The sequence below is a fragment of the Hypomesus transpacificus genome, chromosome 7 (genome assembly GCF_021917145.1).
Source record: "Hypomesus transpacificus isolate Combined female chromosome 7, fHypTra1, whole genome shotgun sequence".
Lineage (NCBI taxonomy): Eukaryota > Metazoa > Chordata > Actinopteri > Osmeriformes > Osmeridae > Hypomesus > Hypomesus transpacificus.
This window is the reverse complement of record NC_061066.1, coordinates 6,662,210-6,682,009: the sequence shown is the minus strand read 5'-3', so window position 1 is coordinate 6,682,009 and position 19,800 is coordinate 6,662,210. Positions and strand designations below refer to the sequence as shown.

The 19,800-nt window shown below is 41.7% G+C and overlaps 1 pseudogene; it reads right to left on the bottom strand.

The window, feature by feature from the left end:
* LOC124469780 overlaps positions 1-19,800 on the bottom strand; it is a 37,234-nt pseudogene that overhangs the window by 363 nt on the left and 17,071 nt on the right.

The window sequence follows — 19,800 nt, the reverse complement described above, 5'->3', positions numbered from 1 at the left end:
TAGTAATCAGAAGGTTGCCGGATCGATTCTCTGCCGTGCCTAATGACGTTGTATCCTTGGGCAAGGCACTTCACCCTACTTGCCTCGGGGGAATGTCCCTGTACTTACTGTAAGTCGCTCTGGATAAGAGCGTCTGCTAAATGACTGCATATGTAGTCTTTGAAGACTGAATCTTCAAAGGACAGGTAAAATTTGCATCTAGAAATGTTTTTTGTATAGCCTTCGTTGTTTACGTATGTACCAAAGTGTCGTCCAAAGGCCTCTACTTTGACATGCTTACTCAGCTCATTGTAGACCTGAACTCTTTTGAAGGATGGGTGCCAGTTGCTCACAATCCAGCACACCAAGTTATTCTTCGTTTGCAGCTCAGTGTTTTTCCACAGCTGTTTCCTCAACTAAGGATCCATAAGGAACAGGTACAGAGGAATCCTGTTGATAATTTGAGGTCATATTAAACAGGTTATCAAACTTGGGCCATCTTTTAGAGTTGGCAGGTGATTCGGCATTGAAGCACACCCATTTCTGGAACCAGGGACGTTGATTTTGTGGCATGTTGCCCAGATCTTCATGGATGTCCCGGTGATGAAAGAGGACTCCATGTGCATTATTATAAAGGTTTTTGTCATCTGTCAAGCGACAACCTTGAACATTGAAATCAGCACATGAATGAAGGTCAAAAGATTGTCCAAGTGGCCACATCCAGATCAGGAAAATAGTGTCCGGTTCTGGATTGTCAACTCTGAGGATTACTTGGGAGTTCTGCTTGCTTGTCTTCTGGGGTTGTGGTGTGGTTTAGTCTAGGACCTCAGTCTCATTCCACTCTCGATTTAGCCCATCTTGGCAGACACAGATAGCTTTCTCATTTCATTCTCTGTCCGTGCACAACAGTGAGTTGATGTTGGGTTTGTAGTACGTAAAAAAAGACAACAAAGGAGCACACCAACACAAAGCTGCAAATCAATGCAGTTCGTAGTACTGTCCCTTGGGAAGTTGACTTGATCATGTCTGTGTGTCAAAAAATACAGCCATTACAATACATCGATAACTTCAAAACAATACATCACAATATTGGTTAATATTTGTTGCAGATGGTGAGTGATATGGAGAAATTAAGACTGATGCTATGTATTTGGAGTAAATTCTGCAATCCAGTAGGCCTAAGGATCAGTATCGTTGGGTTTTAACACCTGCATCAAATGTAGTTTAATGTCTTGACATTATGAACTACACTGTTCACCACTACAGTTCATTGTGGCCTGATATGATACTACATTTGATTATCAACAGATACATTCCAGCATAGAAAGAATTGTGTGGTAAAAACATTTATTTTAGATTGTTAGTCTATGGTTTGAAATGGAAGGCTTTCTACTTTATCTGGACTCACATAGACATTTCTCTGACATGCTATACTTAGGAGCAGTCAGGTTTATAGTTATGGCCTTTAACTGTATATTTTTGTTCTATTGAGTCTTGGACAGAGACACAACACAACGTTACTATCCACTAGCCACACGAAACTGGTCATTAAGTAATTTAAAATGCATGGTGAACACAAACAATTCTGTCAAGTCTGACTCCTATTGCTAGGGGCGGTTTTAGGCACGGGCAGACCGGGCAACCGCCCGGGGCGGCATTTTTTCATGTCACGTGGGGGGCGCACGAGCATTTAAAAAAATGAAATCTCTGCGCGTTTTTCTGTTATTTATCATTTCAGTTTGTGGGGAATTGGCATTTTGGCGCCCCCTTCAGGCTGCTGCAGGCACCCCTGCTTGCTGAGACGGTGCCGTGCAGCATTTTTGTTTGCCGCCGGCAGGTATAGAGGGTTTTCATGACGCGTCATCGGACCGGAATTCGCCATCTTGGAGGCACTCCGCATCACAACAAAGCACTGGCACTGAAGTATATCCCGAACGTCGTCAAGGAAAATTGTGAATTATTGCCGTGTTTCAGGTTGTACCAATAGGACAGATCGAGAAAAACATTTGGTATATTATCGACTTCCAAAAGTTATTAAAAACCAGGGAGAGGAATGCCAGAGATTATCTGAGTAAAGGAGGCGCTTTGTGGTTGGCAAAACTCAACCAAGATCTACGAGGGAAAAATCTGGACAACATCCGTATTTGTTCGGCACATTTCTTTTCAGGTATTGTGAAATGTTTATTTCAGTGGCTCATAACAAATTTTCTATTGTAATGATAATATTTTTAATAGTAAATAGTAAAAAGAATGACTGCTTTTATTGTTTTTACTGTGTGCTTATTTTTCTGTAAAGCTGACATTTACATAATACAAATCATATCAGACTACTGCATGTGTATGGGTTCGGCGAGAAAACCAGGTAGTTAACAATATTGAGATATCCAACTGAAGGCAGAATCACCGGGTCGTCACGGATCCAAGTAGAGGGAGCTAACTGGTAGGGGCTAACTGGTAGGGATCTGCACCGCCAATAAATCCAAATTTCTCAAAATATCGACCCTTTTCTTGTGGTCCAAGTCCTTCCCTATATGCCTTTGCATCTTGGACGCATTTTGATTAGCTTTTTGGTTGTTTAGACATGGCTACAGTTGTACCAAAGAGTATAGAATATACGTTCTTTGGTTGTACTCCGTTCAGTTGTTTACACCGAGTGCCTCCAATATGGCCGTGCATCCGGGTTACCGCCCAGAACGTGACGTCGGTGAAAACCGTCTATTAGCGGTGCTCGTTCCGTGGGCTGCCGGGGCGCACAAGTCAGACCCATTATACAGAACAAAAAGGAAGTTGATGATGACATAAAAAACATGAACCTTGGTTACAGTTATCCAGGTGTTTAATTGTTTAGATCACTGAATTAATACAATAACAATGTTTGACATAGAAACATTTTAACAGTTTAATCATAATTGCAATTCATTTTTATAATTTATCATACTTTGGATTGGTATTTGTAAACTATAGACATATCCGCAAAACTATACAAAAAAAACCTGCTTATCAACCTCTGTAATGTATAACTTTATGGTCTCTTGATAAAGAGCTACCGTACCTCCACATGGTCCAATTGTATTACAAAGTTAATCTATGATGATCGTCCATCGGTAGAAATACTTTACAGTATATCAAATCAAATAACTCTCATTTCATCAACTCACCTTACCAGGAGGTGGAGAATTGAAAATTAGGGTGTCACACACTATTTCAGTAATGCGATAAGAGCACAAGTTATGGGAATATTCTCACTTCCTCTTGAATAAAAGAAAGGTGTGGCCTGTATTTATTACATTTTATCACCTGTTGAGGTGATAAAATGATAAAAAGGTGAACAATGTAGAGTGGAATTATCCTAACCTAAGTCGAAAGTCGCTTTTGGCAATAGCGCTGAACCACACGCATGGCAGGCATTATTTGAATCAAGTGTTTTCATTTTAAATATAATTTGATTAAAATAATTGTGGTAGAATACAGGAAGTGGCAAATTGCAAAGCCTTCTTTTATGTTGTAACCTGACTGAAAGCACAACAAAAATGTAAAACAACTGTAAAAAATCTAACATATTGATATTCGTAGGAAAGTGTTTCACCGCTTTACATTAGTTACATTATCTACCATCTTACTATATAGCAATGCCTACAGTAAACACATTGTAGGTATGTAGGAATTGCTGTGTAATGAATTGGTTTGAAGTGTTAGTGGGGTAGGTTATTGCTAAAATGTAAGAAGGCACATTATGGGGGAGGGGTGTAAGAGGTAAGTGGATTTTGCAAAAGGGCCATTGAATTATTATTTTTTTTTTTACAGAATCGATGTTTAAATCCACTTAACCCTGGAAAATCCAACCTACCTTTACCAAGTTTCACTTGACTAATAACTTGCACTTTTAACTGTAACTACATAGTGATTCCTATGTAACTATAATATTGTTACTTTATTGCTAGTTACTGGAACCTTAATCTTAAGGATAAGGATAATTTATTCAAAATTTATTCCAAAAACATGGAACATGAGCTGGAACGAAATTAAATACTGAGGTCCGGTTAAAACCACTCACAAATAAATAACTTAACTACTCATCGTAAATAAATGCAATAAATACAGATAACCAATCATACACACACATAGATACATACTAAAATAACCTGAGAACTTAGCAGTATAGTAAAACAATTTAGTGTAACTTTAGGTCAAAAGTTTACATTGTCCGATCTGGAGTGCGGCAGATTAAATAACTCTGACAGCTTGTAATCTTGCAGTTTTTTACAATCACTTTGACACAAATTTCAGAACCTTGATGTTCAACTTTTCAACTGACATTTTCAACTCAAAATACACATTTCTCAAAACGCTAAGACAATTTTCAATTGCTTGGATACAATACACATTCACCTTAGATCATTTGTTCATTGAACTATAATCATCTGTTCAAAATGACACAACTAAACATCAAAGTATCACCATTTCAAAATGCAAATTCACACATAACATCTGAAATGTATTTCATTTCCTTACATTACAATGATCTAAATGAGCGAAGCAGGTTCAGGCATGGCACTCGGGCAGCGCGCGTCAGATCACCCATCGCCGTGCACTCAGGCCATAGGCTGAGCTCAATAAGCGGCGCTATAAAGTCGCTCATGCAGGCACACGCATTGTCGAACCTGCTGTCTGCGTTGCTGCCGCCCACCACCGTGCCCTTGTCTCCCATTATGTCTGTCTGTGCTCCCCGTGGGGGATTTAACTCGTTGCTCCCTGCCTCATGTCATGCATACTGCAGTGAAGGCAGGGAGCGCTTCCCCATGTACATCCATTCCGCCAACGTAAAGCCATTTGTCATGTGTAGAATAAATGATGAAATCAATCACGTAAATGTCTTGACTGAACTGTTAGTTGATACTACTGCTCAAAATGATAAGTAACTGTTGCATTTCTCTTATTGCATAGTTTTATAGAAACTGACAAACAATATTCCAAGTTTAGAACATGAAAGTTTCAGTATAATGAGATCCATTGACACAAATTACTATGAAACATGAACAAATTGGACTAAACCAACATGTTTTCAGATTTGAAAACCAGCAGCACCTGTAGGTATGTGGGCCTTGTACTGTAATTGCTTTGTCAATTTATAGCCTTGTACTTGACCACATACTGTCCTTTCCTCAACCCTATTGAGGAATTGTTCTTCACATGGAGGTGTAAGATAGGCACCCTCATGAACAAGTTAAGGCCGTTATATGGTACTCCGTACTTCACGATTACGGACACATGGGAAGGGCCTACGCATAGATGAAACGCCCTGAAACGCCCTCTCCGTTGTCTACGGGGCCGTCGGAGAGCTCTCCTGTGCACCGTTGAAATTCCTGTTGATCCGTCATGCCGTGCTGTACAGCGACGGATACCCCTTGGCCGTGATTGGTCCGCTACGACATCATTTCCAAACGACATCATTTCCGACTTTGACAGAAAGGCGTTTTCTCTAAGGTCGTCTTTTTGAAAGACGTCTGTGATGAGAACTTCAGGAGAGAAAGTTTATTGTGAGCTAGTTTATACTCTACTCTAGCGAATTCAGAAACGTGAGTTTGTTGTCTGTGCACTGACTGCCACAGTTTAGTGACCTAGAGTAGTACATTGTAGTTTTGACATACAGTTTGTATGGATATTTTTATTCCCAATTATATCAGTCTTTTTGTTTATCATTTTTCACATTGGATTATACACTTGGTGGTGGAGAAATGAATTCACAAAACCAGAGCCTTGTCTATATCGCAGGGGTGTCAAACTCATTTTCACCGAGGGCCACATCAGCATTATGGTTGCCGTCAAAGGGCCAGTTGTAACTTCGATGTAACGGCAGTAACGATGTAAAAACATGGTGTTTTAGTTGTAGCTTTTGTGAACATAGGGCCTATTATGCTGCAATTGAAGTCCGCCTTTTAATTCTTGGACAATCTGCTGTTTTTCTTGGAGGATACATTTGCATATTTTTCTCAGTGTTTGGTGACAAAATGCAAGCGTGCATAGCGCAAGAGCAAAACTTTTTTTGCCCTTCATTTGAACGCAGAATAGCTTTTTGAGCTTTATGTAAAATAAACATTGCCGTTTTCCAATTGGTAAAACCTTGTCTAATGAAGGTGATGTCTTCATAATTTCTGGCTCCAAATTGTCGACAAGGGAAGCAGAAACATGCTAGCTTGGCTGAGTACTCTAACCAAGTTTGAGAGTGATACCAACTTGGGTTGAATGCCCGAGGACCTTGGCTGAAAATGCACATGGGGTACGTTCGCAGAACCGGCTGCATTGGAGTGCTGTCATTCAAACCATGCTCGCCTTCACCCAGTTAAACTTTGCGTTTAACACTGATGTGCATACACTGCTTTCTAGAGGAGGGAGGTCGTCACTTTGCCGTAACACAATCGAAATGCATGGTGAGAGATGTTGTTTATGGTCAATGCACGCTGTAAAGCAGCGTAGACTTATTTCAATAGCCCATTAAGCTTCCGCGGGCCACATAAAATGACGTGGCGGGCCACATTTGGCCCGCGGGCCTTGAGTTTGACACCTGTGCTATATCGTATCGTCTCGTCACATGATCAAATAGAGACTTGCCATTGCACAACAACATACATATTACCCAGCAATCATCATTGCTAATCACAAAAATACCAAAGAAAGTACGTAATCGTTTTTTAATAGTTTCTATAGTGTATATAAGATAAGCATATCATTTTGTTATAGAGTGCTACTATTTTCCCCACAAATAATACCTACCATGATAGAGATAAGTTTGCTCTTTCAGGTGGTTATAGTGCACTAGACACAGTCTTTAACATAAAATTATGTGACTGCACCTGCTGCACTCATCGTCTGACTAATGGCAGCTGGTAGGCGGGTCACACGTGTGATGAGAGGTGGGAGATAAACAACGACGATTTCTAACTTATAAAGACGCAACAAAGCAACGTGTTTTCAAAAAAAAAAACGCTTCTCCACCTAATGTTCTGGCGGTGAATTGTTTTCAGCACCCCCAGCCTTCGGAGAACCATAAAGGCAACAGAAATGCTAATTTAATCCGTCCTATCCGGCGGCCCGCCCATCCGTAACGGAGTCTGAGTACCATACTGGCACCTTTACCCCTCTCCAGGCCATGGATGAGGGATACAATTACATCACGGCAGACCAGTGTCAGGCCTGGATTCGCTATGCCTGGAGATTCTTTCAGAGATGTTTGTCAAATGAAAACATCTATTGCGATGTCAATGAAAACTTGTGGCCAAATCCACAAGACAGGGGTGATGGAAATATAGGAGAGTAATCTATCCTTTATTTTGCTTTGTTTGTTTTTTGAGCCAGGTGAGGAACACTGCAGTACATGTTCACGTACTGTAGCATAGTTATCTTTTGTAGCTAATTGGTGGCTAAGCCGCGAAGAGGCGAAGCCACCTTGAGTGTTTCAACGTATTCTTAATAGTAATTAATAATATTGTTTTTGTTAGTATTCCTATTATTAGGGTTCCTCCGGTAGGAGGAAACCTATTGTTTTTGTTATTATTCTTATTATTAGGGTTCCTCCGGTAGGAAGAAAACCTATTGTTTTTGTTAGTATTCGTATTATTTAGAGTTCTTCCGGTAGGAGGAAACCTATTGTTTTTGTTAGTATTCTTATTATAACATTTCTCCGCTAAATGGCCCAATAGCTCAAAAAGTCCTGGACCCGATTTTTTCCAATTTGGCCCAATGATACAACAGGTCACTCATTACTCCCAGACGGCTAGTGGCCCATTTGCGCCCATAGGTGGCGCTATAAAACAAGCCCAAAGTCTACGTGATTTCCCCAACGCCCCATTACTCCAAAATACCTGAAAATTGGTATACATGCCGTATTTCTAATGGGGAACAAAAAAACCTCAAGGACCCATATTGTCAGACTTATTGTTATATATATAACTTTGTTGTTTTCAACTGGAATTGCCTTATCGCCGTGCTGGAGGCAGCCACGTTCGGTAAGTCCTATTTTTACACATTTTAAGCTAGAATCAATGATTGGGTTCATGAAAGTACACTACTCTTGAATTATGGTGAAGGTTTGAGCACTTTGAGACCTTTAGATCGTGAGTTTGAAGTGACGGAAAACCGAACTCGAAAAGTAGCTAGCTTTTCTCTCTGTGTAATTAGTGAATCATGTAGCATCTCGGCGAATTCGTCAAAAAAGTAAAGGAGGGCAGCTTTTAGGAGAACAAGCGATTCCCCACAGACCTGTCGGCTCAGAATTTTGATTTGGCTTGTGAAAGTCTTTGTAATAAGCCTATGCGCCAGGGAGACCGCATAGGCTTAGGCGGCAGCCATGTTTTGGTCGCGTCATGTTCATAAGTTCACCGTTTTACAGTTCGGTCGACACCAAAAATGTCGAGGAGGGCAGCCTTCAGGAGATGTGGGAATTGTGCTTTTAGCCAGATGCTCCGATTATTTTTGTGATTTGTGGAAAGTGAGACTGCGTCCCGGGGGTACATTGTTTTGACTTGGCCTCAGAGACAGTCTCTGCTTGCTCACTGGCCGTGTGTAAACAATATTGTCTTTCACTCAATTTTACTCCTAAAACGTCAGGGAGGGCTGCTTTTTGTAGACAAGAGCCTGCTGAAGATAGCCAGTATATACAGTGCCCTCCAAAAGTATTGGAACAGTGAGGCCAATTCCTTTATTTTTGCTGTAGACTGAAAACATTTGGGCTTGACATCAAACGATGAATGTGAAACCAGAGATCAACGTTTCAGCTTTTATTTCCAGGTATTTACATCAGGATCTGATGCACAAATTAGAAAATATCACCTTTTTGTTCGAACCCACCCATTTGTCACGTGAGCAAAAGTATTGGAACATGTGACTGACAGGTGTGTTTTGTTGCCCAGGTGTGTCCTATTACATACATTATTCAATCAATAAATACCACTGAATGTCTACACTCAGGTTCAGATTGGGTAAGATAGGTTTTGTCTATGCAGACTGTATTCAGAGGTGAAAACAACATGAAAACCAGAGCGCTGTCTTTGGGTGAAAAACAAGCAATTGTGAGTCTTAGAGAAGATGGAAAATCAATCAGAGCCATTGCAGAAACATTGGCCATAGCCAGTACAACCATTTGGAATGTCCTGAAGAAGAAGAAAACTACTGGTGTACTAAGTAACAGACGTCGAACAGGTAGACCAAGGAAAACATCAGCAGTTGATGACAGAAACATTGTGAGAGCTGTAAAGAAAGACCCTAAAACAACTGTTAGTGAGATCAGCAACAACCTCCAGATGGCAGGAGTGAAGGTATCACTATCTACTGTTCGCAGAAGACTTCATGAACAAAAGTACAAGGGCTACACCAGAAGATGCAAACCACTCATTAGCAAGAAGAATAGGAAGGCCAGGCTGGAATTTGCCAAAAAGTACAGAGATGAACCTCAAAAATTCTGGGACAAAGTTTTATGGACTGATGAGACAAAGATTAACTTTTACCAAAGTGATGGAAAGGCTAAAGTTTGGAGAAAGAAAGGAACTGCTCATGATCCCAAACACACAAGCTCATCTGTGAAACACGGTGGAGGTAATGTCATGGCTTGGGCTTGCATGGCTTCTTCTAGGACGGGCTCATTAATCTTCATTGAGGATGTAACACATGATGGCAGCAGCAAAATGAACTCGGAAGTCTACAGAAACATTTTGTCTGCCAATTTAAGGAAAGATGCAACCAAACTGATTGGCAGAGCCTTCATCATGCAGCAAGATAACGACCCAAAACACACTGCCAAAACAACAAAGGAGTTCATCAGGGGCAAGAAATGGAAGGTATTAGACTGGCCAAGTCAATCTCCAGACTTAAACCCTATAGAGCATGCATTTTACCTGCTTAAGAGGAGACTGAAGGGAGGAACCCCACAAAACAAACAACAACTGAAAGAGGCTGCAGTGAAAGCCTGGGAAAGCATCAAAAAGGAAGAATGCAAAAGTTTGGTGACGTCAATGGGTCACAGACTTGCTGCAGTTATTGAAAGCAAAGGATTTGCAACTAAATATTAAGTCTTATTCACTTAAATATGTTTTAAGTATATCTGTTCCAATACTTTTGATCACATGACAAATGGGTGGATTCAAACAAAATGTGATATTTTCTTAGTTGTGCATCAGATCCTGATGTAAATACCTGGAAATAAAAGCTGAAACGTTGATCTCTGGTCTCACGTTCATTATTTGATGTCAAGCCCAAATGTTTTCAGTCTACAGCAAAAATAAAGGAATTCGCCTCACTGTTCCAATACTTTTGGAGGGCACTGTAGGATCTTTCAAAACAAGCCTATTTCATTCGTCATTTGCCTGAGAAAGCGACCTACGTTAGCCAGGTTAGTTTCACTCGGTCAGCCTATTTAAAAGTCTCTGACAGTCAGAATCACTGTTTACAGGCAAAGGTCGAGCTGGTCTTTGGTCAGATGTGTATATATTGACCAGTTTAGAGCTAAATACTCCTGCCAGAGCCTGGAATCGAACCAAATGTTTTGAGTGACTTTGCATGGCCGGGTCTCCATCAGGTCACCACATTTGGATTCAAGTTCAAGTAATGCCACTGCATTTCACAGTCAAAACTGTAGTTTATGTCAAGTGTAGATGTAAAAAGCTTAATTTTTCACAACTGACATGGATCCTTTCTTCACTTTTACAGGTCTGGAGGGTCATGCAGAGGCCTGCTCAGAGTTCAACAGAGAAATGCTGAGAGAAAAACAGATCCCTTGCTGGACTACCCCCCTCTAGCTGGACAGCTTCTCTTCAGCCCTGACCCCAGGACAGCTTCATTGAGCTGGCCTGCCCTGACTACCTGCCTGCAGGCCCTGCTTGTCCCTGCCTGCCATTCCTCGAGAGACAGACAGTCACCCCACAGACACAGTAGCTCTGCAGACTGCTTTTTTGAGGACATTGATGAAAAAAGACAAACCAGCATTTTTTACTTTGATGAAAGTCAAAAAAATGTATCCTTTCCATGTCCCAGCATGCCAAGCTGCTGACTTTTAGTGTCTTAAGTAATGAAACCAGTTCAAGTTATAGACTTTTGACCTGAATCCAATGATTAGTCATCTGAATAAATACCTCTCAAGAGAAGTACTGCTTCTTGAATGATTGGTGCTCCACATCAGTTCATCTCACACATTTGCCTTTCTTTCCATGGGATTCATGGAATTGCTAGTGGCTACATTGTGTAATAAAAAATATAATTTAGGACAGCAGTTCAATTTTTGTGTTATCCTTTCGCATTACACACATTTAGTCAATGTTCTTAAACTCAACCGATTGTTGTCATTTTACCATACTGTTCATATTGAACAGACATCAGTGTTTGGGAAGATTACTGTATATTTCCACTTTTGATCTGTATTTCCATCATAAATGTGGTCTTTAATTTCAATTGGAAGTGGTATTAAAAGGTCTTAAAAAGTCTTACATTTAACTTGTTTACACCTGTAGACACCCTGTGAAGCCCCCCCCCCCCACACACACACACACTCCAGAGACAGTTGGTTACAGAGAGGTGCAGACATTAAGTTAAATATAGTTATGCCTTAAGAGTTGAGTAAAAAATAGAGACTAAATGTGTAAATGGATGTTGAAACTCAGTTCTCTGAGTTGGTGCATGTCAGTTTAGGCAAAGGTTGTCTTTTTAACCTCTAGGTTTAAAAAGAATTCAGATTTGATTGGAACTCTCTCTTTTATCCATTTATAGTTGGATTTGACATTTAACAGCCATTTAATTCATTAAGCAAGTTGTTCAACTCAAACAACCATGATACAGTACATATGGTATACAAAGCTGCAGTCAGATTTGGAGAAATTGTTAGCTTTGATGTTATGTTGCCATATACATGGGGTCTTGATGATGATGCGCACGCAGCTTCAAGGCAGAAAGACGCGTTCCATTTCAGGATACTTCGAGACCTTAGCGCGTCACTAGCGTGACGTGATATTACGCAGTCGGAGCACAGCTAGATCGTCAGCGCTCTTGGGTACCCAGCATGCAGTGTAGCATGTCAAAAAACGCCAAAACTTGTGGAAAATTGTTTGGTTACAACAGCTATGCAAGGGATTTCAGTTGTTGCGTACATTCAGTTAGATGTTTGTTATATTATTGTTTGTTAGTTAAAATAATCTTGTTGGTCACCCTGAGAGTGCATGTTGTGTGGTTTAAGCGGAAGTGAGAGTCGGCTATTGTACATCAATGTCCGCAAGGAGTTGATCCTGGGATGTGCCATAAACCTTTTGCCAATGAGGCTATGCTTGATAGTAAGTTTACTGTGGTTCTGGAAAGCGGTCTTTAAGCCATCTTTGACAAATTCTGGAAACAATGTTGTGACCAATGTGTTTTGACTGTAAGAGGCAATTTTTGGTCGTCATCTAAACCTCATGCGTCCGCTACAGCATTTCTGCTTTGGCGTGACTTGCACTGGGAGGGAGGTACATGGCATGGATTGGGACAGTGTGCGGGCAGGTGTATCTTTATATAGGGTGAAATGGAATGAGAAATGTAATACAAAATGTCTGAAATTTGTGTATTTATGTAAATGTCCACATTGCCTCAATATATTTGTGTCAATAAATCAAATATCATTTTGACTAATGGTTTTCAAACCTTATTGGGTTCAAGATGACATCACTCTGAAGTACCATCAACAATTTCACTTTGGCATGTCAAAATATGATTGAATTTGAGTAGTTTAAACTTTGGCTGAATCTAACAACTCTTACCACAGAAGAAACAGCGTATTTTTTATACAGTAACTGAACTTAACATTATTCAACACTGAGAATAGCTCAATGGACTGGGACACTGGGAAGTGGAGAAGGTCAGCTGCTTCAAGTTCCTCGGGGTGAACATCAGCAATGACCTCACCTGGTCTGTTCACACGGACAAGGCGGTCAAAGCGGCCCGTAAGCGCCTCTTCTTCGTGAGGAGACTGAAGAAGTTTGGTATGGACTCAGTCATCCTTACTAACTTTTACAGATGCACTATAGAAAGCATTCTGACTGGTTGTATCACAGTGTGGTATGGGAGCTGCACAGACCGGGACCGCAAGGCCCTACGAAGTGTGGTCCGTTCTGCTGAGTTCATCATCGTCAGGAAGCTCCCAGCCCTACAGGACACCTACCACACAAGTTGCCTAAGGAAAGCCAGCAGGATTCTAAGAGACTGTTCCCACCCATCCTTCAGTCTCTTTACCCCGTTGCCTTCTGGCAGGCGTTACCGCAGCATCCGGTCGCGCACACGCAGACTGGACAACAGTTTCTACCCAAGGGTCATCAGGCTTCTCAATGGACACTGATATGGACATTTTTACTGCACACTAGTCACTTATACTCTGTCACTTTCAGCTACTGGTTGCTCTTTCAGCAACCTTGCACTACTGTACCTCGCCACCAGGCTCCTGTTTGGTCACTGACATAGTCATTGATCTGCAAATTTGCACTACTGCACTGTACTCCACTTAGGTTAGATTAGGTTATAGGGTTGTAACAGTTTTTTTTTTTTTTTTTTTTTGTATTAGGGTTAGTATAGCATACTATTTATTGTTATCTGTAATTTAGGAAGTTTTAGTGTTAGGGTTAGTATAGTCGTTTATTTATTGCTATCTGTATATTTAGGAAGTTCACTTATCTAAGCTCAGCATAGATGTAAATTTGTTCTGTGTACTTATATGTTATGTTATGCCAGGTGCTTGCGTTGTCTTGTCTTAAGAATTTCAGTGCCCAGTCTAACCTTGTGTTGCTCTGTGCACCTGACAAATAAAAGACTTGAACTTGAACAGTGACCTGCAAAGTACAAGGTTGCAGGTTTGGATCCAGCCGCAGTCTTTTAGCCTGTATTAAATTTGAATATCTGTTTAGTTAAACAGGATGACATCATTATGAAATACCATGCACAATTTCATGCAATTCCACTTTGAAATGTCAACCGCTTCTTAACCTTTGTCCCAAAGCTGACCAAAGCTAATACTTTGCCCTTTCTACTCTTACATTCTCAATAGTTGGTGTGTAGCATAGAGGATAGAGAGGCTGCCTTGTAACCTTATGCTCATGAGTTCAAATCCCCTTTCAGCCTTTTGTAGTTGGCCCAACATGAAGTAGTTTTGCTCTCTTGTTGTCCAACTCTTGACTTTCTACAATGTACATTTTTATAATATTTTGCCATTTTGCGGAGGAACCCGCATCGCCTCTTGCAGCTATATTTAGGGTTCCTCCGGTAGGAGGAAACCTATCGTTTTTGTTAGTATTCTTATTATTAGGGTTCCTCCGGTAGGAGGGAACCTATCGTTTTTGTTAGTATTCCTATTATTATTATATTTCTCCGCTAAATGGCCCAACAGCTCAAAAAGTCCTGGACCCGATTTTTTCCAATTTTGCCCAATGATACAACAGGTCACTCATTACTCCCAGACAGCTAGTGACCCATGTGCGCCCATAGGTGGCGCTATAAAACACGCCCAAAGTCTACGTGATTTCCCCAGCGCCACGTTACTCCAAAATGCCTGAAAATTGGTATACATGCCTTATTTCTCATGGGGAACAAAAAAGCCTCAAGGACCCATTAGGTCCGCCATGATATATTTTGCTGTACTGTCCAAATTTGGTACAACCTTCAAAACCCTTCTACTCATAAACCATAGACCCAATCGACTTGAAATGTGTTCCAGATGTGTAGAATACATGTCTTTACATAGGGTGACATGGAATAAGAAATGCAATACAAAATGGCTGAAAGAAGTGTATTTATGTAAATGTACACATTGCCTCAATATCTTTGTGTTAATAAATCAAATATAATTTTGACTGATTGTTTTTCAAACCTAATAGGGTTCAAGACAACATCACCCTGAAGTACCATAAACAATTTCACCTTGGTATGTCTATATATGATTGAATTCAATTGAATTGCTCCACAGCAAGCGCTCCAAATTCTCACAGACTCATCCTGCTCCTTGACAATAGGATGACCACATGTCCCGCTTTGCGTTGTGTCGCACAGCATTTTCACCTCTTGCCTTGCACGTCGCATATTGAAAATACTGTGCGATACAGCGCAAAGAGGGAAAGGTGGTCAACCTACTTAACACAAGCGCCAGCTTGGCGAGACGCACACACATCCTTTCTGGAAATGTTGAGCTGACCAAGCCCCTACCCTTGGTCTTTAGCTCCTGTTTCATTTCGCTTCCAATCGCAGCTCGCCGTTATGAATATAAATTATTTTTCGGCGGCCATTGTTGTTTTCAACTGGAATCGCCTGATAGCCTTGTTGGAGGCAGCCACGTTCGGTAAGTCCTATTTTTACACATTTTAAGCTAAAATCAATGATTGAGTTTGTGAAAGTACACTACTCTTGAATTATGGTGAAGGTTTGAGCACTTTGAGACCTTTAGATCGTGAGTTTGAATTGACGGAAAACCGAACTCGAAAAGTAGCTAGCTTTTTCCCTCTGTGTAATTAGTGAATCATGTAGCATCTCGGCGAATTCATCAAAAAGGTAGAGGAGGGCAGCTTTTAGGAGAACAAGCGATTCCCTACAGACCTGTCGACTCTGAATTTTGATTTGGCTCGTGAAAGTCTTTGTAATAAGCCTATACGCCAGGGAGACCCATGTTTTGGTCGCGTCATGTTCATAAGTTCACCATTTCACAGTTCGGTCGACACCATAAATGCCGAGGATGGCAGCCTTTAGGAGATGTGGGAATTGTGCTTTTAGCCAGAGGCTCCGATTATTTTTTTGATTTGTGGAAAACTTGCAAGTGGATTCAGACTACATCCCGGGGGTACATTGTTTTGAATTAACCTCAATGACAGACTCGGCTCGCTCACTGGCAGTGTGTAAACAATATTGTCTTTCACTCAGTTCAAGTCCTAAAACATCAGCAAGGGCTGCTTTTTGTAGACACAAGCCTGCTGAAGATAGCCAGTATATAGGATCTTTCAAAACAAGCCTATTTCATTCGTCATTTGCCTGAGAAAGCGACCTACGTTAGCCAGGCTAATTTCACTCGGTCAGCCTATTTAAAGGTCTCTGACAGTCAGAATTACTGTTTACAGGCAAAGGTCGAGCTGGTCTTTTGTCAGATGTGTATATATTGACCAGTTTAGAGCCTGTGTTTTGAGAGACTTTGCATGGGTTTCCAACACATTTGGATTCAAGTTCAAGTATTGCCACTGCATTTCACAGTCAAAGCTGAAGTCTGTGTCAGGTGTAGATGGGAAAAGCTTTATTTTTCACCACTGACATGGACCCTTTTTTCACTTTTACAGGTCATGCAGAGGCCTGATGAACAGGGTGCAACAGAGCATAATGAGAGCAACAAGAGAGGATGCTGAGTGTAACAGAGGATGCAATAGAGAATGCTGAGGGCAACACAGACTCCTTGCTGGACTACCCCTCTCTACCTGGACAGCTTCTCTTCAGCCCTGCCCCCAAGACAGCTTCATCCAGCTGGCCTGCCCTGCCTGCCTGCCCCTGCCTTGATATCTCAGAAGATCACAGAATTACAGCTGTTTAAACTTCAGCCAAATCTTATAAAGCTTGCCACAGAACAAATAGCTTACTTTTCTATACAGTAACTGACCACAATGGTTAAGACAGTGTACTGCAAGGAGCAAGGTCACAGGTTCAAATCCAGCTGCAGTCTTTTGGCCAGTCATAATTTTGATTGTCTGTTTAGTTTAACAGGATGACATCATTCTGATATACCATGTTCAATTTCACCTTGAAATGTCAACCGTTTCTTAACCTTTGTCCCAAAGCTGACCAAAGCTAATACTCAAATCACAGTCGGAGCACAGCTAGATAATCAGCGCCCCGTGGTTACCCAGCAAGACTTGTGGGAAATAGTGCGGTTACAACAGCTGTTTATCAGTTAACATAATCTTGTTGGTCACCCTGATTGTGCATGTTGTGTATTTTAATAGGACCAGAGAGTCGGCTGCTGTACTAACATAGGCTATTCTCGCAAGAAGCCAAGCATGCTAAACACCTAGCCCGGTTGCCCACTTGACTAATGTTAATTGTGCATTGACTGAGATTCTGGAAAGAGATACTTAAGAACAGTTACAATATCTGCAGTTTTTCAGCTATCTTGGGGAAAATGTGTCAATTGTGGGAGGCATGTTTTTGGACTACCCCTAAACCTCATGTGGCCACCGCAGCATTTCTCCCTTGGCATGACCTGTGCTGGGAGAGAGGGAAACAGCATGGACGAAGTTGTGAGTGGGCAGATGTGCCTTTGTATAGGGTGAAATGGAATATGAAATGCAATACAAAATGGCTGAAAGGGTTGTATTTATGTAAATGTCCTCATTGCCTCAATATCTTTGTGTCAATAAATACAATATCATTTTGACTGATGGTTTTTCAAATCTTATTGGCTTTGAGATTACATCTTTCTGAAGTAGTACCATGTGCAATTTCATGCAATTTGACATTGAAATGTAGACAATTTCTTAACTTTTGTCTCAAAGCTGACCAAAGGTAATACCCTTTCTATTCATAAAAACTCAACAGTTGGTGTGTAGCAGGGAGGATAGACAGACTGACTTGTCACCTTACGCTCATGAGTTCAAATCCCCATTCAGCCTATTGTTGTTGGCCAAACATGAAGTCGTTTTGCTGCTACATTATAAATTGTTATAATATTTTACCATTTTGCGGAGGAACCCGCATCGCTGCTTGCAGCTATATTTATTAGGGTTCCTCCGGTAGGAGGGAACCTATTGTAATTGTTGGTATTATTATTAGGGTTCCTCCGGTAGGAAGGAACCTATTGTTATTGTTGGTATTCTTATTATTATTTTTCTTCTCCTTGCGCCCCAATATTTCAGAAAGTCACGGGTCAATTTTTTTCTAATTTGGCACTTTGATACTACATCCAAGTGGGTACCCCCACACCAAATATGGGCCACATCAGACCATAGGGGGCGCCAGAAGCCACGCCCAAAAGTCAAATCTTCAAAGTGATGGCATTTCCACCCTATTGCTCCAATTCTTCTGAAACTTGGTGTGCATGCCTCATTTTTCATGAGGAACAAAAAAGCCTCAAGGACCCATAAAGTCCGCCATGATGGATTTTCCTGTACGGTGATCATTTTGGAAAACATTCAAAATTCCTCTTTTCTTGAACCAAAGGTCTAATTGACTTGACATTATGTACATATATGTATCATTGACATATTAAATTGTTTTACTTAAGGCAATTGAATCAAGTACAAAATGGCTGAAAGGGGTTTATTTAAGTAAATGTCCACCTTGCCTCAATATGTTTGTGTCACTAAATCAAATGTATTTTTGAAGGATGGTTCAAACCTAATAGGCTTTAAGGTGACGTGCCTCCGAAGTACCATGCAAAGTTTCACCTTGATATGTCAAAATATTCTTTGTATTTTGTTGTTGGACTTTTGTGCTAGACACGGCTTGTCCATAACGAACACCATGTTCAAGCATAAGGGTGTCCATATGTGAACCTGGCACCAGGACACCCGAGGTCTCAGTTCGATGATCGACTTTGTAGTCGTGTCGTCGGACTTGGGGCCACATGTCTTGGACACTTGGGTGAGGAGAGGGGCGGAGCTGTCAACCTGGTGGTGAGTTGGCTTCGATGGTGGGGGAGGACGCCGGCAGGCCCAAACGCAATGTGAGGGTCTGCTGGGAACGGCTGGTAGAACCCTCTGTCAGAAGGAGCTTCAACTCCCACCTCCGGGAGAGCTTTGATCATGTCTCGGGGGGGGGGGGGGGGGGGGGGGGGGGGGATATTGAGTCCGAATGGGCCATCCATTGTTGAAGCGGCTAACCGGAGCTGCGGCCGCAAGGCGGTCGGTGCATCTTGCGGCGGTAACCCTCGAACTCGGTGGTGGACTCCGGAGGTGAGGGATGCCGTCAAGCTGAAGAAGGAGGCCTATCGGACCTTATTGGCTGGTAGGACTCCAGAGTCAGCTGATGTGTACCGGCAGGCCAAGCGGAACGCGGCTTTGGCGGTCACGGAGGCAAAAACCCGGGGATGGGTAGTTTGGCGAGGCCATGGAGAATGACTTCCGAACGGCTTCAAAAAGGTTCTGGACCACCATCCGGCGACTCAGGAGGGAGAAGCAGTGCTCTGTCAACACTGTATACTGTGGGGATGGTGCGCTGCTGACCTGACGGGGGACGTCCTGGATTGGTGGAAGGAATACTTCGAAGACCTCCTTAATTCCACCAACACGCTTTCCGACATGGAGGCAGAGTCTGGGGACATCGGGGGGGGGCCCTTCTATCTCTGGGGCTGAGGTCGCCGAGGTGGTTGAAAAGCTCCGCGGTGGCAGGGCCCCTGGGGTGAATGAGGTCCGCCCGGAGTTTCTTAAGGCTCTGGATGTTGTAGGGCTGTCTTGGTTGACACGACTCTGCAACATCGCGTGGACATCGGGGACAGTGCCTCTGGTCTGGCAGACCGGGGTGGTGGTTCCCTTCTTTAAAAAGAGGGTGTGCTCCAACTTTAGGGGGATCACACTCCTCAGCCTCCCCGGGAAAGTCTATTCAGGGGTGTAGCAACCGATAATGTAATAACGGCCAATAATGTAATAACGCCCAATAACGTAATAATTTAAATGTAATAAAACCAATAATGTAATAAATTGCCAATAATGTAATAAAGTTGTTGAGCCAATAGCGTAATAACTTTTTGCCAATGTAATAACTTATTACGTTATTGGCTGGTTATTACGTTATTGGCCCTGCATAAAAAAAAACGTTGAAAATTTAATAACTGAGCCAATAATGTAATAACTGAGATAT